The sequence below is a fragment of the Papio anubis genome, chromosome 9, assembly GCF_008728515.1.
Source record: "Papio anubis isolate 15944 chromosome 9, Panubis1.0, whole genome shotgun sequence".
Lineage (NCBI taxonomy): Eukaryota > Metazoa > Chordata > Mammalia > Primates > Cercopithecidae > Papio > Papio anubis.
Genome location: NC_044984.1, coordinates 2,286,154 through 2,306,301, shown reverse-complemented (window position 1 = coordinate 2,306,301; position 20,148 = coordinate 2,286,154). Strand labels below are relative to the sequence as shown.

At 49.1% G+C, this 20,148-nt stretch overlaps 1 protein-coding gene and 1 long non-coding RNA gene across 47 annotated transcripts in view; both read right to left on the bottom strand.

Moving 5' to 3' along the window:
• LOC108581255 overlaps positions 1 to 17,918 on the bottom strand; it is a 28,182-nt gene extending 10,264 nt beyond the window's left edge. Inside the window, exon 1 of the long non-coding RNA XR_001893194.3 lies at positions 9,249 to 17,918. This is a non-coding gene — a long non-coding RNA (uncharacterized LOC108581255). The remainder of the gene's footprint in view (positions 1 to 9,248) is intronic.
• CACNA1C (calcium voltage-gated channel subunit alpha1 C) overlaps positions 1 to 20,148 on the bottom strand; it is a 729,498-nt gene that overhangs the window by 423,999 nt on the left and 285,351 nt on the right. The window lies entirely within an intron of this gene.

The window sequence follows — 20,148 nt, the reverse complement described above, 5'->3', positions numbered from 1 at the left end:
ATCAATGGAACTGAACAGATGGTCTAGAAATAGACCGCCACATATATGGAAAATGACTTCCTACAAAGATGAGAGAGAAAAGATGACACAGACTGAGATAAAACATTTGCAAAGCACATATCTGATTTAAAAAAAAAAAAAGTATAGCCAGCCAGAATAAAGAAACCTCATAATGCAATAATATGAAAATGACCCAAGTATCATGTGTGCAAAATATATGAACAGATAATTCACCAAAAAAGATATATGAATGGCCAATAACCACAGGAAAGATGTTCAATATTGTTAGTCTTCAGGGAAATGGAAATTGAAAACACAATGAGATACCACTGCATACACATTATAATGACTAAAATTAAAATTAAAAATACTGACCACAGCAGGTGTTGGTGAGGATGTAGAAGGACCAAAACTCTCATACACTGCTGATGGCAGCACAAAATGGCACAACCACTTTGCAAAAGACTTTGGCAACTTCTTAAAATGCTAAACATACACTACCACATGAGGTAACCATTCCACTCCCAGGTATTTACCCAAGAGAAAAGGAAAGCATACATCCATACAAAGCCTTATATACAAATGTTCATAGCTCCTTTATTTAAATAGCTCAAAATTGGAAATAACTCAACAGGTGAATGGATAAATAAACTGTGCTATATCCAGACAATGGAACACAACTAAGCAATAAAAAGGAATAAGTACATCCAGAGACATGCATAACCTCAAAATAATTATGCTGGATGAAAGAAGGCAGTCAAGACAGTCCATGCTGTATGATTTCACTGATATAAAACAACAAAAAATATAAACTAATCTATGATGACAGAAAAGAAATAACCGGGGTGGGGAGGGCTGAGCTACTGGGATTACAAAGGGGCAAAAGGAAACTTTGGGGGGGTGATAAATATGCTCACCCTCCTGATTGCACTGATGGTCAATGTTGAAACTTTCCAAAGTATACACTTGAACTATGTGCAGTTTGTTATATGCCAATTACACCTCAGATAAGCTGTTTTTAAAAATTCATAGAACAGTAGACTGAATGGGTGAATCTTACCTTCTGTATGAAAATTATACCTCGTCCATAAACACATCTTTAAAAATAAATGGCAGATAGGAAAGCTGGGAGAAAACATCTGGATGTTTGGTGACTCCACCCACTGGTCTATTCCTATGGAATTTAAAATCAGATGACTTCTGTCCCCAGTACAGACCATGAGGACTGAGGTTGGCCCTCACTGCAGGCTTGAGGCCTGTCAGCACCCAGCATGGGTGGCCCAGCCAGCCTCAGTCTGTGCTAAGAGTGGTGTGTTGTGCAAGGCATCTCAGCGTGATGAGACTGCAGGCAGTTTCTCCATCTAATGCCGCATGCTCAGGGCCCTCTGGTCTGCTTGCTTTATGCAAGTATAACAGAATCAAGTCCAGTAATGAAGTGTTAAGATGCATTAAAGCAGCACCAGAGAAAACAAGTCCATTTTTGGTGAGCGGTTAGGGTGGGAGGGAGATGGGGAGGACAGGAGCCATCTCTTGTGAGGGAGAGGAGGCAGGAGAGAGGAGGCTTCCTCAGCTCCTTGGGGTGTTGCCTGGCTGAGACTCAGAGGTGAAGGACTCAAGCCACATTGAACTGGGGCCTTCAGAAGGAATGGTATTGGGGGCCTCCTCTTGGAGATCTTTGCAGCAGCCCTTCAGGGTGGGGTGGACCCTACTGTTGCTGCCTGAAGCCGCCTTAGATTTCTGAGCAGGGCTGAGGCTTTTGAAGGGGGTTTTTTGTTAGAGAGCAACAATTGGGAAATGACTATGGAGAAGCAAGAAGTGAAGTCCTCTTCCCTATCAGTCCTCAGAGTGTATGTGTGTCTGTCTGTCTACTAGAAAGAGAGAGAGATGAATTAAACCAGACATTTCCAGGACATGAGTTGCTAGAAACGACTATAAGAAGTAATTGTTAATGAGAGTGTTTCCAAGTAATGGCTCGCTGGGTCCTGACCCTGTGCTTCCACACCTTTAAAACAGGGATAATAATAATAACAATAATAATAGCTACCTCAAGGGGTATTAAGAGAAGCACCTAACATATGAGAGTGTTATATTAACCGTGAACTGCTATGCAAATGTCAGCTATTAATATTAGTTGAGGACATAGTTCCTGTTAGGAAAGCTCGATGCCATAATCTTTTTTGTGACTTTGCAACCCCTGTGACGTGCAGGGCTGTGGCAGAGGCGCTGGGATTTTCATGCTCTAGTCAGTTTTATGGAGTAGCTAGAGTTTATGTCTGAGACCTTCTCTGGTCTCTCTGGTCCCTGCCCCAGTGATTCAGGCCCCAGCTTCCAGGCTGCCCCGATTCTCACCCTACCCCGCTACCCCACCCTCCATCATCCCAAGGCACCCCAGCTGAACTTGCCCTTCCTATGTTCCAAGCATTTCCACAGCGCTCCAAATACTTTCTTAATCAAAAACTATCCTGTTGGGACCCCTATTCTTTTATCAACCTAGTCTCTGCTCTCAATTATTCTGCTAAACACACCCATGCTAATTAAGGTGTAGAAGCTGTTAACGTCTGCACCGATTCATCTGCCCTGGTAACAGAGGCCATAAACATTTCTCACTATACTCCACGGGGCTCTAAAGGTGCTGGCAAGATGCATAAGGGACCTCGTTGGAGAATCAGGAGAAGCTGAACAGGCCAGCTCTGAGTCATCCGCTCTTTCCCATGCACTTGAACCAAAGCATCTCTGCTCTTTTCTGTTCTGTGCTGGGTCATAGGGGAAGAAAGAGTTCTTTGGTAATGAGATGTTTGGTGATCCCTGACTTACTCCAAAGGTAATGCTAAAGGTAGAAATTCTAGGGAGGAAATGGCAGATCCCTCAAATTCCAGCACCGGGGCAGCTGTCTGCTCCAATCCTGAAACCAGCTCAGCCCACTTTTGGACAGACTGCCACAGAGATTCAGGTTCATATCCCAGGCCTGGTGCCAACCAAAGTAGTTCTTAAGCACATCCTTGCCTCTGTGTTAAGTCTCAGTTTTCTACTCCGACTAATGAAATACAGTTGGCCCTCTGTACCCACAGATTCGACCAGCTTTGGGTCAAAAATATCAGGAAAAAAAATTCATTAAAAAATAATACAAATTAAAAAATAAAACATACCATATGTAAAATACATAAGATGGTGTAGTATGTGCATATAACCTACATACATATAAGGACATTGGCATCCTTGGGTTTTGTATCTGAGAGGGGTCCGGGAATCAGTCTCCCCACAGATACCAAGGGATGACTGTAACTGGGCTCAGTGACTTTCCGTCTGGCTCTAAAACTCATGTTTTTTGAGTGCTTGTTGCAGGCAACCTTCACTAGAGACCAGAGGGGGCCTGCTGCCGAACATCCACCCCTGGAAGCACTGAGCCCTCCCCACTCTACAGTGCTGGCTCTCTTCTCCCACCTAGGCTTCTGTGCCTTAACAATGGTTTCCTGCTCATCCTGGCCCGACCACAAGAGAAAAGGTCAAATCCAGTCTGAGACCGGCTGTCTTCCCACAGAGAGAGGGGAAAGATCCAGTCGTGTTGTGGGCTGAGAGTGGTCAGGCTGCCTCTCCTCCATGACACAACCTCCATAAGCAGGTGCAGATGGAGGTGGTGGGTCAAAGGTGGGGCTGCGTGGGGGTTGCGAGCTGGGGGACAGTGGACAGAGGCTGCATGTGGGATGGAGCAGGGGGCTGGGAGAGAGCTAGGTCACATGCACAGAGCGATGCAGTACAGCTGGCAGGCTCGCCAGACAATCTGTGGGGGCATGAGCCTTCCGGGAAGACACAGCCAGCAGGACTGTCCCCTGTCGGGTGGTGGTGAGGAGTCGGGGTCCACAGACAGGCAGAGACACACAGTCATGCCTCTCCCTCGCCGTTGCCGCACAGAGCCTGACATGAATTGGGCAAAGGAAAGAAAGATCACGTTTGCCGGGCTAACATTGCTGATGATGACTGCTAGCTAGCAGGACAATGATAACACGCCAAACACACTGCCGCAACTAATTTTCCAGCAGATCAAAATAAATCAGAAAACAAAACCATTCTGACAGCAGAGAAATGTGGAACCTGTTAAGAGGTAATTACAGTCCTTTCCCCCTTGTTTCACCTGCATCTCTCCTGCCACTGGGGCAGGCATGGAACCCCAGCTGTCACTCTGTCAAGAAGCCCGTGTGCCTGAAGGCTTGTGCAGGGCAGGCCAGGCTGGGAGTGCTGCCACCATGCCTGGCTGCCAGGGACCAACATCTACTGACAGGGACATGTGTCCATCCCTGACACTTGAAGACACTGTCTCATCCCAGCCGGGGCCCCACACCAGCCAGCCTGGCACTCCACCATCTCATGTTCTTTCAAACCCCATCAGTTCCTGCTCTAGACTGCACCCTCAGGCCATACCGTGGAAAGAGCCCAGCTTTGGAATCAGACAGCCCTAGGTATGAATCCCGGCTTCACTAATTACAGCCTCCTAGTTAGATGGCCTTGGGCAAAAGACGTGAGTTCCAGGGGCCTCAGTTTCCTCATGTGAAAACAGGATACAGGAATGCCTAGCTTATGCAGGGACCATGTGAATTAGGAATCATGCATGTCAGGCACCCACTCCCTGGTTTGCTTTCTGAGGGGCTGCTATGCTCACCACCACTGTTCTCTCTCACAAGTCTCACCACAGCAGTCACCAGCAGCTGAACACTTTCACTGCAACCCAGTGGCTGCTTAGGAGCCTTCCTGGTTGATGAAGTGTCTCAGGATGTCTTTCCATGGGGCAAAAAGAAACGTTCCCTTTTCCAGATCATGCTTCCCCTATTACCTGAAGGAAGCCCTCCTAGCTCAGAAACAGCAGCAGGTACTTGGAGCTGAACGAACAAAGCATGCAGTGAGTGAAATGAACACACGCAGTGAGAACGACTCAGGCGTGCGCATATCCTCTGAGAGGACACCTGGGCCCCACAACACTTTCTGAGGTAACTGCTGGGCGTCCAGCTCAGAAACGGGCCCCATAGGACGATGGCTTGCTGCCATAAAGGAGGAGGCCATGAAGAGAAGGGCACAAGGCTCTAGATCATCATCAAGCACCCAAGTGGGACCTTCCGCCACTCCTTCAACTCAGGGCCGTCTTTCAACACTAAGGCCAGGATAGCTCCTGGACAGGACGCGGGTGAACAAGCCCTGCCTGCTGGGGACTGCCAAGCACAGCCCATACCCCTTGCATGGACCGTCAGTCAACAGTCGCCCATCAGGGGCTCGTTGGTCAGGCACACAGCCTGCTCACACGTGCTGTCCAGGCATTTGCACTGAGGGAAACAGACAGCCTCCTTGACCCCGTCCCATTCTCTGTCCCCTAACCAAGCCCGGGGTCAGGGAGAGCGGGGGTGACCCTCTCCCTTCCCTGCAGGAGCTCTCCCTATGTTGCCCTTTCAGATTTACAAATGTCTTCTCTTAGCCCACAGGAAATCGTGCAAAGTTCCTTGAACACCCCTCCATCTGTCTGAGCTTTGTTTGCCAAGTTACCCCAAGAAGTCTAGCTTCTTTTTCTGGTTTCACTCTGATTTGATTCCCAGAAAAGGTCATATCCCTCTCCCCATCTCCAAAAGCAGCAGCATGTCTCCATGGTGCTGGCCGCCCTGCTGGTCCTAACCCAGCATCCTGGAGGAGCTCCCAGCCCACAGAAAGAACCAGTTCTGGGGGTCCCGTTTCTTCTCCACCAGGCTTATTCTTCCCCTGATGATCCGTGCCTGGGCCCTGGGCTCTCCACTCTGAGCTGTTGATACAGTTGGCCCTTTGCACTCTTGGTGATTCAACCAACCACAGATAGAAAATATTTGAAAAAAAAAATTAATAAAAATAATATGACAATAAAATCATACAAGTCAATGAAAACAATACATCATAAGAACTATTTTTATAGCACTTACACCGTATTAGGTAGTATAAGTAACCTGGAGATGATTTAAGGTACACAAGAGGATGTGCAAAGGTTATATGAAAACACTATGCATTTTATGTAAGGGCCTTGAGCACCCAAGGATTTTGGTATCCAAGGGGTTGGGGAGTCCTGGAACCAATCACCTGTGGATACCAAGGGACAACTGTATTTAGATTGGAAAGGATAAAAAAAGTCACCTGTGCAAATAACCTTTAAAAACTAGACTGTGGTCAGGAAGCAAAGATATCACTGGGACCACCTAATGGGGACAGAATTAAACCGTAATATGTAATACAAGCAGTTTCTTTTTAAGGGCCAACATCAGAGTCTTGTTTGCCTATAAACTGATTTCTTCTAGCTGTGGACTTACTTTATTCTGATCCTGGGCCTATGAACGTGTGTCCAATAGAACGGATAAATGTGATGTAGCACTAGTCATAGAAATTGTCCCTGTTTCAGGGAAAGATCAAGTCCCAGGCAGTGGCGACAGCCCTTTTACTGTCACCTCACAGCACAACACAGAGGAAGCTCCACGTTATGATACTGATGTGGTGAGAGGAACAAGAAAGCAAATCAACTGACTTGGAGTGACGGCTCTACACAGCCAACCTGCAAACTCCCATGATGCTGGCCCTAGGAATAACTTCTAGGAAGTTCAGCCTCTCTTATGTTCTTAAGAAATACGGCAAATACACAGGCAAATCTGTAGGTTTTCAGTTTTGGAATATCTGCTGTCTGGCTTCCGGCTCAAGGCACTGTCAGTAGAGAAAGTAATAGGCTGCTTGGGAGGAGATGACTGATGATACCAGACAGACACCAGCCGGGGAAGCAGGAGGAGGCAGGAGGCGGAGGACGGTGATCCACAGGCATGGGCAAGCCTTCAGGGCAGAACTGGAGCTGGCATCGAAGAATGGATAGGCTTTGGAGGGAAACGTGAGGCAGGAGAGCGTTTCAGGCAGGGTAAGGCAGAGGTGAAAACAAGTAGGAGAATGGGGCCCATAAACAGGTTTTCCTGGTGAAGCAGAGGATTTGTGGCCAGGAATGGACACAGCCAGACAGCAGATTGTAGACAGGCTTGATTTGGCCTGTATCTCCAGACAAGCAACTCACTGAGGGTTTGTGAGCAAGGCAATAGCTCGATGGAAGAGATGCTTGGGGGACACTGGGAGATACTGGTTCCGTCGGTGGCCTTGCAGATGTTCTAGCTCTCCAGAGTCCCAGGAGGATGCTCTGCCCAGAAGAGTATATGCTTCTTGAAATAAATAAGAGCAAACATTTGCATGGCACATGGCATGCATTAAGCACTGTTTTCTGCACTTGACACACTTTAACAAAATGTTTTTAGACACAGTCTCACTCTCTCACCCAGGCTGGAGTGCAGTGATGTGATCATAGCTCACTGCAGCCTCAAACTCCTGGGCCCAGGCAATCCTCCTGCCTTAGCCTCTCAAGTAGCTGGGACTACAGGCATGCACCACCATGCTCTGCTAATTTTTTTTTTTTTTTTTTTTTTGTAGAGATGGGGTTCACTATGTTTCCCAGACTGGTGTCGAACTCCTGGGCTCAAGCAATCCTCCTGCCTCGGCCTCCCTAAGTGCTGGCTTTATAGGAGTGAGCCACCATGCCTGGCCTTGACACAATTTAAATTGTTTAATCTTCATACCAATTCCCTACCATAGACACTATTTTCATCCCCAGCTTATAGAATAGGGTATCGAGGAACTAAAATGTTAAATAACTTATACCCAGCTAGTAAGTGGCAACACCAGGACTTGAACTCAGGCAGTCGGGCTGGAATGGAAAGAACGAACAGGCTTTACAGGTACTCAGAATACCTAATTCATCAAGCTACGCTGCCTCATGGGGAAGATTCTCTCTGAGTATTTTTCCCAAGGCTCAGGGCAGCCTCCACTTTGTTTTATGTCAAAAGGGCAAATACCCGCTCTGGGACTGCACCTTGGACTTAAACCTACAGAAATATTTTCCATTTAGAATGAAACTGGGAAGTAGGAACACAGGAGTGGAGGAGCATCTGCATTTCACCCAAATTGGCCCTGGAAGCCATGAACTGGATCCCACACCCCGCCCCTCACAGGCCCTTCCAACCCGGCCTGAGCAGTGACAGGTGGCTACCCAATACAGGCTGGGGGTGACAGAGCCTACTGGCCCCAGGACCCTGTGGGACTCAGAAGAGGAGGAGACAGCTGGATGAGAAAGAACAGTGCCTGCCATTACCCCAAACAGATCCGCGTTGTCCTAGAGAGCAAGCCACAGGCCACCAGCCCTCGGCAAAGGGAGTGTCTAGACACCCTTCACCTCTCCTTTCACGCTCACTTCACCCACACCCCCCACCACCACCCAGCCCCTCCAGCCTGGCCAGGGCGGGGAATAGCCGTCTGTGCCAGCACTTGCTAATGATTTTGTGTGCTCTCCCCTCAGGGGGAGTAAGTCTTCACCCAAAAGTAGAAATGGAATAGTGGTAACATCGACACTGTGGCATCAGGATGGAGGTGACATTTAGGACCACGAGCCCTACTTAAGACACTGCATGGCCAAGCTTAACCCGGAAAGGGAATCCAATGACTTTCCACGCCTGCTTCCTCCATCCTGGCCTCCTGGGTTCCTGTCTGGCTGGTGGCATGGCTGTGGGCTCTCACCATAAAGGGGTCCACCATCATGTCTGGTGTGCTGTGGCCCTCACTCAAGGAGACTACTCGTTTTCTCTCGCTGGAGAACTCAGGCCACTCAGCAAGATGATCACCTTGACCGATTCAAAAGCCTCAAAACATTGACTTGAGGGGTCACTGAGTACGGCACTCTGGAAAGTGTAAGGCACTCCACGTGCGGAGGCGTTGAAGTGATCAAGACAACTGTTCATAAAAGAATCAGGCCCTGCCCTCAAAAAGCTGACATTTCACAGAGAAGGAAGATATATGGGAGACATTTCAGAATTTCATTACAGCTGGCTCAAGGTAGCTTGCAAGGTAAACACACTAGTCTTGACGACGGAATAATTTGAGAGTCGGTAAGAGCTTTTGAAGCTCGCCTTCTCAGGACGAGCCTTCTCGAGTTGGCTAAACAAGGCAAATATTACAAATGAGCTCTGGCTCCCTGCTGGCTCCCCTAGACTCCTTCCACCCTCTGTTCCCTGACCCGTGCCCTGGAAGCCTGGCGCCTGGGGACTGCTCGAGGTGCCCGGCTCCCTGGTTCTCCAGCTTCAGATTGGTTTCGCCAATGAGCAGTGTCAATAGGAAACTGGAGACGGGAGGCAGGGAAGGCAGAGTATTTTCTTGCCATGTCCCCCTACCTTGGTGCCTTGGTCCTGGCAGTGACAACATCCTTCCATGACTATGGTTTCACCCTCATGGTCCTCCTCCCTGCTCCAGCTGCCACCAGGCCCCCCAAACAGTATTTTCTCCCCTTCCTCCTCAGGCCTTAAGGCGGTAACAGCTTCCCTCTACGTTTAGCCCTGAGTGCCTCGATATCCGTTGCTGGTCTCCTTACCCCTCTGTGAATATGCCCCTCAGAAAACTCTGTTCCGTTGAACCATCTGTGTAGAATTCTGTTCCCTATTGTGATGCCAACTGAACACTGGGTACCCACCCATTCTTTGTCCACAGTCAAGGACAGTTTATACAGAAAACACAAAGCTTCCACAGTTAGAAGCTGGTTCCTGGCTTCCCTGAGTGGCTGTACGCAAACCTGTCCTAAATAGACAATCACCATTCTCGTTTTTCAAATTACCCACAAAGACTGTACCTCTGTGTTGTCTAGAGGGCTGTGTGTGATTTTGAATCCAGAACCCAGGGGCTCAGAATTCTTCCACCCTAAACCTTCCTTCATCAGGAACTTCACTGTCACTCCCATCACTAGAGAAGAGACAGCCTTTCAAAGTTCATTGAGCCCATCTCCTTAAGCACATACTCAGATAGCAGAATTTAGGCACGTTTAACCTAGCTGATTTCTTTCAGTCAGTCTATAAATCAAGAACTAATTCCCATTACTCCCTCCTGGCTCTAGAATTAGCATTCCCTCCTGAACTCCTTGGAATGTCTTTTGCATATTGAAGTCATTTTCCTCATTGCTCACCCTTCCCTGAGTAGAGGCGGAGGCATTTTGTTAACTGTCAGTGTTTTGACAAAGCATGAGTATTTAATCATATGCCCGTGACTCCCTGTACCCCACATGGCACACAGGCTTGCTGGTACCTGCTGACAGGGCAGGACAGTGGGCAGAGAGCCGGCAAGGTCCCAAGACATCCGACCCTGGTCAGGGGGTGGGGACAAAGCCAAGGAGGCAGGACTCCCTTTTACAAGATGCTCAGAGTCCGCCCAAGGCCAAGTCTGTCTTCTCTTCCACTTCAGGGAGGGGATGCTCAGCCCCGAATGAACAGCACCAAGATTAACTGGGACAGAAAGGACCATCTCGTTCTATCCCTTGTCTCTTCCGGTACTAAATCATCTTTGGCAGATGGTGTTTCTAGCCACAGTCTCCCTGGGAACCTCCCCCAGTGCCTAGCAACCTTCAGCATTGGGGAGTCCTTCCCGTGGTTTGGTCTAAATGCCCACGATGCTCCCAGGCTCAGGTGTCCACACTCCTCTGTCCATTAGGGGCCCTCAGAGGCACCCTCCACCCAGGACACCACAGGTCCAACTGTTCCCTCGCTGGGAGCCCTTGGCCATCCCACCATGGGGCGAATGTGACCTCCCACTCCAGCCAACACTCCCCACACCCCCAGACTGCCCAGGAGCATTTGCTTTTCAAAACTTCCCTTTCTTAAAAAAGAAACAATTTTCCAAAGCCCAGGGAGTTAATCCATGAAATCTTCTGGAACAAAAGCAGCGGGCCCAGTCCTTGGATAAGTCGATCAACAAACATGCCAGAGCCCCGTGTGGTTCAAAATGTTCTTTGTTCCAGCCGCCGAGCCTGGATCTCGCTGGGTCCTGCCGGTGAGTTGGCTTCTCAAAGTCACATCTCTCTGGCTGTCCGCCCCACCCCTGCCATACCTCTGAAAGCTAAACCCTCTTCAGAGGGACCACATCATCACTTTCCCCTCAGTCTCTCCCTCTTTCAGAAACCACCTGATTGAAAATGTTTGGAGCCAGTCAAGGTTTGCTGACAATGGAAACAAACCGGTCCCTGGCACAAGGCACAGGCTGCTCGGTGTAAGTGGAGGCCCCATATGGTTGTTATTCTGGGAGAGAATCAAAGAACCTAAAAACCTGCTTCTTAGATGACAACAGGGGGAAAAAACACACACAAAAAACCTGTTTTTTAAATACCCATTCTTCATTTGACGTGCAATCGATCCTGAACAGTGTCAGATGTTTGGCGGGTGCTCCGAGACCAAAAGAACAGTGGAAAAAAGGACTGGTGAGGCCGGCCAGCAAGATTTCCCAAGTATCACCAGGGGGAATACCCCTCCCAGATGTGCCACACGGAAGGAATTCCAGCAGGCTCCCTCCTCGCTGCCCTCCGCAGACACATTCCAACCCCCCTGCTCAGAGAGGGTGGGAGGCTGAGTGCGGCTGCCTGGCAAGGCTGAGGATCCTCCTCTGGGATGAGAGAACTCTGGAAATTCATTTGCCCTTCTTCTTATTCAGTTCTTCCACCTGAACTCTCTCCGGCTGGAGCGGAGCTTCGGGTTCTTTCTCCCTCTCAGCCTCATTTTCTCATCTGTAAAATGAGCATTGCTGGGGGCCGTGATGACAGGGAGGATTCCATGTATCCTCATTGGGGCAGACCATGAATCCGGTAGGTGCCCAGCTGTTTCCTCCCTGCCCGGTCCTGCCCACATCCTTTTTCCAAGCTTCCAAGGAGGCTCTAACAAGTACTGCACAACAAGACTTAGTTCCCTAGTTCCTAGTTGAGTGATCTAGGGCACAGCACTTAACCTCTCCTGACCTCATTTTACTCATTTTTAAATGGGGATAATAATTATATATTATGAACCCAAAGCTCAGCTCCAGCCTAAGAGAATTCAGGTGAAGGAACTGAATAATAAGAAGGGTAAATGAACTTCCCGGGTTCTCCTTGCCAGGCAGCTGCACTCCCTTGACTGCATAAACATTTCTTAAGCACCCACCGTGGGCCAGGCATGTGTTGGGCTTTGGAAATACAGCACTGGGCAAAGCCCCCAGAACCCCTGCTCTCACGGAGACACTACACAAACCATCCAAAGTCCATGTGAAGTAATGTGTGATTACAAATCCGGCTACTTTTAGGGAGGTTTTAAAAAGAAAAGGAACGAAGGCCCTGGCTCAAAATAAACATTTAATAAATAATAGATACTCCTGTTATCATTATGAGTAACCAGTCAGTGTAGCTTCATTTTCCCTTGGTTTACAGAAGAGCAAAGAAAAGCTCAGAACAGGTAAGTACATTTCCTCCCCAGGCAGCACAGCCTGAAGAGAAACACTGGAATTCACACCCAGGCTTGGCCTGCCCAGCTCCAGAGCCCTTACTCCTTCCTCTGTGTCCCGTGGCCTCTGTGTTTAACAGGTAGGCTCCCTCGCAGCGTTCCTGAGAACTTCACATTCTCTCACTTGATCCTTACAATATTCCTTAAAGTGGGAAGACTTATTGTTATCCTATTTCTGCTTCTAGGGAAACTAAGTCTGAGGTCACTCACTTACCAGACCAGAGCCAGGTCTATTTTCACTACAAGACCAAATCAGTTCCTGCTTCTCTTGGAACCCAACGCACCTTCCCAGCTCCCCGGTCTACAAGGGAGCAGGGGTGCAAGCACATCATGCCAGCCCTGGCAGCGACAACCTTGAAAGTCCCATGTTCCATCTAACAGGTGTGCCTAGAGCACGAGAGGGTCACTGCAGAAGGAGCATGACAGCGGGTGTTGGAGGTTGGAGCATGCCCAAGGCCCTGCAATCCCCCCAGATCAATATGCTCAGCTTAATTATTTCCAGGACCTGGCCAGCGGCTGGTGCATCCCACTAGGAGCTCCATGCAAAATAACAAGGCCACATGCCCCCGATGCCGCCCGCCCATTCTCAAATGCCATTTGGCACGTTCTCAAATGCCAGCAGGCTCAAAGGCATTGTTCTGGAGGTGGAGGAAGGGAAAAAGTGAGGCAGCTTTGGGGAAAAACAGGGGCTTTGGGGCAGGAGAATGTGTTTTTGCCCAGTGATGTGCACATGGCAATCCACATGCCTGCTCGTCCTGCCTTGGTATCCTGAGTTTCAGAGCTCTTTGATAGCAGAATAGGAGAATTGCTACTCTGTGTCCACGGAGCCCAAGGATGAGGCATTTATCTCATCAGATTGTTAAGATACAGTGTGGGTGTCTGGATGTCATTACTGCACGGAGAGCAGTGTGCAGTGGAGGGGGGCAGAGATGCTGAGATAAATAACACAGGATCCTTTAAAAATACACTGGGAACCAGGAGGCTACAGAGAACTGCAGGAGGTCTGAGCCAGAAGGGGCTCCAGAGATTGCTGGGCCACCCAGTTCTCCCTTTCTGTGGGAGACTGAGGCCCAAAGGGAGCGGGAGCACTCAGGCTGACCGAGAGGAAGGGGTGGAGCACACTGGAGCCCTGGCGTCTTCCTCCTCGCTGCCAGGCACATTCCATTGTACCACGGGTTTATGCTCTGGCATCCCCAGCAGAGAAAAGATGATGGCAGAGAAACGACTCCATGGCGTCACCCTGCATTTGCAGGGAAGATGGTCTCCTGGGGGATGCTATTCAGCAACCACAGAATAAAGAGGTTGGATTATCTGTAATGAAGGGACAGGGGTGTGGGAGGAGAATGAGATAGGGTACAGGAGTCCTTGATCCTTGCCAACGTTCCAGCCCCCCACTCTACAGTAAGGTGGAAGTAGAGGAAGACACAAGGCCAGATAGAGAGGGCATCTGCCCCTTTAGCCTTGGGATGAAGCCTCAAACGCCTCTGGCTTTAGAGACCCAGGCCTAAGTTTTGTCCCTGGAACAGGAGTGGAACAAATGCCCCCGTAGGCTGCTTCCAGCTCTGTAATTCACAACTACATTTGAGGGGCAGAGGTTCGGGAGTGCTTCACCTAGACAGCCAGACATTTGCGGTAACTAACCGCTCCCTCCCAAAGCCTGTGCAGAAGGTCAGCATCACTCTATCCACCCCCAGCAGGCCAAGGGCCTCCCCCAGGCCAGCAAAGATGCTGATCTTCAAACTCACTGTCCTGGAATCCCTGGTATTGTTGCTTAATTCATCAGGTCACTTGAGGGTAGGAATGACCTCAGCTCATCGGGCAGGCGTCCTAGAGCTGATATTTAAGGAGAAATCCAGAGGCTTAAGAAGTAGTCAAGAAAAAGGCAGCTCAGACTATGGGAAGGACAGAAGGGTTTGCAGAGAGTGAAAGGAGCCAACGTGGGATAGGGCAAGCAAACAGCTCTGGGATGGGGTGGAGGTGGACTCTGGCCATGGAGAAGAAGGTGGGATGGAGCTACCTCTCTGCCCCACCAAGGACATGGGGAATAGCAAAGCCAAAGGAGGACCATCCGTTTTAAGCAAAATATCTCTTGAGGAAGTACTGGCTGCCAAGGGAGTCCGTGCTTCATCAGCCAGTGCGGAGATGTGACTGGACTGCCAAAAGGGCTGGCTGACCTCTGGGCTGCCAATCATTCCCCAAACCCTGATCTGGCAGTAAAAAGCCCATGGGGAAGAGGGTTAGGGAGAAACAGGAGGAACCATGAGCACACAGCCATCTCTGAGCCAGAGCATTTAGGAAAATGCTGTCACCCTGGCATGATTGCAAGGGTTCAGTGATTTGCCCCAGGTCATGAAGTTTCTAAGCTGGACAAGTCCCATCATCTTCCCGGACCTCAGTTCCCCCACCTGTAAGAGGAGAGTTGGACGGGACGCTCTCTGCCGTTCTTGTCAGTTCAGACATTCCGCAGGTCTACTCAAGGGCTTCTGATCTGCCAACTTCATCTCCCTGGATTACTGTGGTCATCTGAAGACAGACCCCAGGGAACAACAGAGCCAGAGGGCTGATCTGAGAAAGGCAGAGCCTGCTTCTTTTTGAGAGCTCTCCTGGAGCCCTTGCAGAGGCATCCCCAGGCTTAGGAGGCACCACGATACAGGAGTGTACATTCCAGTTCCAGTGGGGCCCTCACCCTACATGTACTCCCTGGGAACCATTCCTGTGAGGTAAGCTTTGAGCCCTGCCTCTTGCCACCTGTGAGTACACGAGGGGCTCTGCAGTACCACCAGGGTGGATGGAGGAGTGGATACCCCAGGCTACTCTGCTGCTCTTTGGGATTAAGCTCAGGGTTAGAGGCTGGCTCTGAGATTTCCTTTCCTTTATGCATTTGATCCCTGAAGTAGGGCTTGGCTAAACAAGTGCTACTGCTGCTGTTTCCCTCTTTCCTGTGTACATCCTGGGTCTTTCTGCCTGCTCCAGCCTAGATCTCTACAGTCTCTACTTGGGCATCTCAAACTTGGCATGTCCAAACCCCAACTCTTGAGCCTCTCCCACCCCAACCAGCTCCTGCCCATCTCAGATCATGGCGACTCTCCAGCCTTCCACTCGCTCAAGCCAAGAGATATAGAGTCCATCTTCCCTCTTCCTTCTCTCATACCTCATGTCCAGTCTGTTAGCAGATTATTTCTGGTGTACTTCTAGAATGTATCAAGGATCTAGCAACTTCTCTCCACTTCCACCTTTATCACTCTGGTCCAAGCTGCTAATATCTGCCTCTTGGATTACTGATCCAGTCTCCTGACTGACCGACACACTTCTACCAACCCCGAGAAGCTCCTGGCAATGATTCTCTTTCAAAACAGTCAGATCAGTCACTCCTTTGCTCAAAAGCCTCCACTAGCTTCACACTTCACCCCAAGTTAGCATCACTGTTATCACAATGACTGCAAGCCCCTAAGTGCCCTCTGTTCCTCACTGACCTCACCTCTGGACACCTGCTGTGTTCCAGCCATGCCCACCTCCTCCCTGCTCCTACCTGAAGGCCTCTGCACCTGGCCCTCCTGCTCTCTTGAATGCCCTCTCCCCAGATCCACAGCACTCATCTCGCCATCTCCCACCGGTCTGCTCAAACATTATCTTCACAATAACACCTTCCCTAACCTCCCTATGGAAAGCTAGAACCCCACCCGGAAGCACCCTATCTCCATCCCCCCACTGCGTCTAATATTATGTATCTTATTTATATTTTTTCCTTCGTGTTCTCCTTTCCTTTATTTTCTTCTTCCCACAGAAGTGCAACCTCCTTGCAGATAGGGATTGTTGTCTGTTTTATTCACTGATGTAACTAGTGACGCACCTACAACAATGCCCAGCCCTTGACCATTATTTGTTGACTGAATAGCAGCTTCTGCCCACTGTGGGCATTCAGAGAACATTTAAAAAGCCGGGCAAGGAGCACTTTTCACATCAACTGTGTGTTTCTGAGCTTCTGCCTGCGGTCACTAACTTTTTGACTCTTAGCATTCATCCCACATTTTAGACAGCCCCTGCCCCACCCAAGTCCTGCAAGGCATCACTCTGGCTCCTGGCCGCCTCCTGGCCTCCCGCACCACCAGCCTCAGCATCAGACAGATGCTGGTCTGTTCTGCCCTCAGTTCTTGGTGCAGGTCAGATTCCTGATCCTGGCTCCCTGCATTTCATTGTCAACCTATGGCTGCACACACCACTGCAGATGCTGGGGACACTGTCTGGGCCACAAGGAAGACGGTACTACTGAGACTACAAGACTGAGCCTGCCTTCTGATTGGTCAGTGTTGCTTTTCCCTTGGTGGGAGATGAGCGAGAAAACAGATTGGGGACTCAAAACACACCAGGTGTTTAATAGGTGGCTAAGTGAATAGGCTTTCCAAATTACATGCCAACACAGCAGCTTGCCACAGCTTTCAGCCCACTGCTTGCATTATGGTTTCTGGACTCAACCAAAAGGTCAAGGGAGTGCCAGCTGACTGTCACATGGTCTGCAAGTCCCCTGATGGGAGGACAAAGTCATGGACTCTGGCCTGCATCTTAGCATCTCCTGGGTTGAACTGACAGGCCGTTTCCCGCATTCAGCCCCAGCAACTGTGAGTCCTGAAGCACTCTGCTGTGCCCCTTGGCAAGCCTCTGCCTGCCCTCTTTAGCCTGACTCTGCTGTAGGTCAGAAAGGCAGGTTCACATCCTGGCCCTGGCACTGCCTTCCCGAGGGACTGGACTGGCTCCCTCCCCCATGAGGATAACTGCTGGGTGATGGGGAGGTGAGTCCTTTGCCTCCTTGGAGGAAAGGCTACTATGTGATGAGATGTCCACCACCGTCATTCCCATATTAGTATTGCACACATCCCAGTACAGCAGCTTCAGATACATCCAGACACTTTCAGGGCTCCCCCCAGCCAGATGGGATGACATGGAACTGCTTGGTGGCAACAGCAAAAGCATCTGTTGTGTGTGTGTGTGTGTTGCACAGGGTCCCTTCCAGAGCTTGGCCCATACATGTATAGAAAACCACCTGTGATGCTGTATTTCCTAGTAAATAGTGCTGTTCGTAATAATTTTTTTATTCAGTGATGACCGCATGCAAGGTGTTATACTAAACACTTGTCATGACTTATTAATCCAGTGTTTCTCAAAGTGTGTCCCAAGGGACCCCAGCAGGATCCCTGAGACCTTTTTAGTGTATCTGTGAGGAGAAAACTATTTTTATAATAATTCTAACATTTTTATTGTAACGCTTTCACAAATATACAGCAGTTTCCCAGAGCCTACATGACGTGGTACCACAACACACTGAATGACAGAGCGGATATGACAACCCAGCTGTTTTCTAGTAAGCCAGACGCTGATCTACACAAATGTAAAGCAATGTCACTCTTCTCACTGCTTTTTTTTTTTTTCTGTTTTAGAAAAAAATTATTTTTCAGAAACAATATTGCTTATGTTAACATGCAATCAGTTTGTTTTTGTTTTCGTTTTTGTCGCCCAGGCTGGAGTGCAGTGGCGTGATCTCGGCTCACTGCAAGCTCCGCCTCCCGGGTTCACGCCATTCTCCTGCCTCGGCCTCCCAAGTAGCTGGGACTACTTGGGAGTAGTCCACCCGCCACCACGCCCGGCTAATTTTTGTTTTTGTGTTTTTAGTAGAGACGGGGTTTCACCGTGTTAGCCAGGATGGTCTCGATCTCCTGACCTCACGATCCACCAGCCTCGGCCTCCCAAAGTGCTGGGATAACAGGTGTGAGCCACCGCGCCCGGCCCCAATCGGTTTTTTAATGAATTAAGTTGATTTCTAATATAATAAACATTAGTAGCTATAACTCACATAAATAAAAACTCTCTGGGGTTCTCAGTAGTTATTGAGAATATATAGGAGTCCTGAGACCAAAAAGTCTCAGAACTGCTGCATTAACTCATTTAATTCTCAGAATAGCCCTGCAAGGTATATATAATTATCCCCATTTTAGGAGCAAGAATGTTGAGGCAGAGAGAAACAATGGCTCATCTAAGATCACACAGCCAACAAGTGTTCAAAACAGGAATGGAGCCAAGGAGTCCATGTGATCTTAACCATGAGGCTACCCCAACTGCAGGACGGGCTGAGGGCCCCACTAGCAGAAGTGAGATCCTTGCCTCCATGGGGTTGAGCAATCTGTGCTCCTCTTCTCTTCTCTCTTCTCTCTTTCTCTCTCTTCTTTCTTTTCTTTCTGTCTTTCTTCTTCTTCTTCTTTTGAATAGAGACAGGGTCTCTGTCACCAAGGCTGTAGCACAGTGACATGATCATGGCTCACTACAACTTCACACTCCTGGGCTCAAGCAACCCTCCCACCTCAACCTCCCGGGTAGCTGGGACTACAGGCATGTGGCATTATGGCCAGCTAATTATTTTTATTTATTTTTATTTTTGTAGACACAAGGTCCCACCATCTTGCCCAGGGTGATCTAATTCCTAGGCTCAAACAGTCCTCCTGCTGTGGCCTCCTAACGTGCTGGGATTACCGGTGAGAGCCACAGCACCCAGCCTGTTCTTCTCTTTTCTTCCCTAGATTGTGTCAGCCAAGTGCCTACTTCAGGCCAAAATGTGCCCCCACAGCAGGGAATCAGTGACCACGCGGAGGTGTAGGATGTCGGTTTTCCTTCTGATGGTTTGGGACTGCTGGACCCAGGCTGCCAGGGCAAGCTGGTCTCTCCTGCACACCAGTGTGCAATCTGGTGGATGCTGGTGGGGAGAGGGGGATTCTCTGAGCATGACCATGAGAACACCCAAGAAAGCGGGACTTAGCTCACAACGCTATTACTAGTGCTTTCTGTCACCCAGGCTGGAGTGCAGAAGTGCAGTCCTAGCTCACTGCAGTCTCCACCTCCTGGGCTCAAACAATCCTCCCACCTCAGCCTCCCAAGTAGCTAGGACCACAGGCATGTGCCCCCATGCCTGGCTAATTATTTTACTTTTTTAGTAGAGACTAGGTCTTGCTACATTGCCCAGGCTGTAATGCACTCATTCTTAATGATAAAATGAAAAAACAAACAAACAAAAACCATATAGCTCCTGCTCTACGTTACATTAAGAAAGCACACATTTAGATCTGATACAACGCTTAGTCTGATAATGACAGGCTCTCTCCAGGCCACAAAAATAAGTCATCCCCAACTACTTCCTCCTGTCAAAAGACCCTGGAAAATTCTACCCTGCTCTTAGCTCCCCCTTGCAACAGCTCAAAGCAGCTCTGCTTCTTAAAGAGGCAACTTACTTCTGGTCTCCTGAGGTTTGTTTTGTTCTTTTTTTTTTTTAATAGAGATATTAATTTTCCTCATTAGCATTTTGAATTCACTCAGGGATGTTTTAACTACTCAGTTATGATCCAAATAAAGAGTGGTTTCCAGCCCCTCTCAGAGGTTGTTTTAAGCTAACCGGTCTCAAACTTCAGCATACATCAAAAACCTGGTGGGCTTGTTAAAACACAAACTGCTGGGTCCCATGTTGGGCAGGGCAGGGCGTGGCTGGGGGTTCGGGGGGTCCTTTTTGTAGAATCGGCACTTCTAACAGCTTCCCAGGTGATTTTGATGCAGCTGGTTCAGGGCCATATTCTGAGAACCACTGCTTTAAGCTACCTTTCCTTAAACGGAAAAGAAAAACAATGAAGTGAAGGAAATGTTGAGTTCCGTGATTTCCCCAGGGCCAGGTAAAAGATTTCCACTTATGAAAAGGCCTTGGTTAGGAATCATGCCGAACTCACTCATGTAATTCCATCTCCCCCCGCCGCCT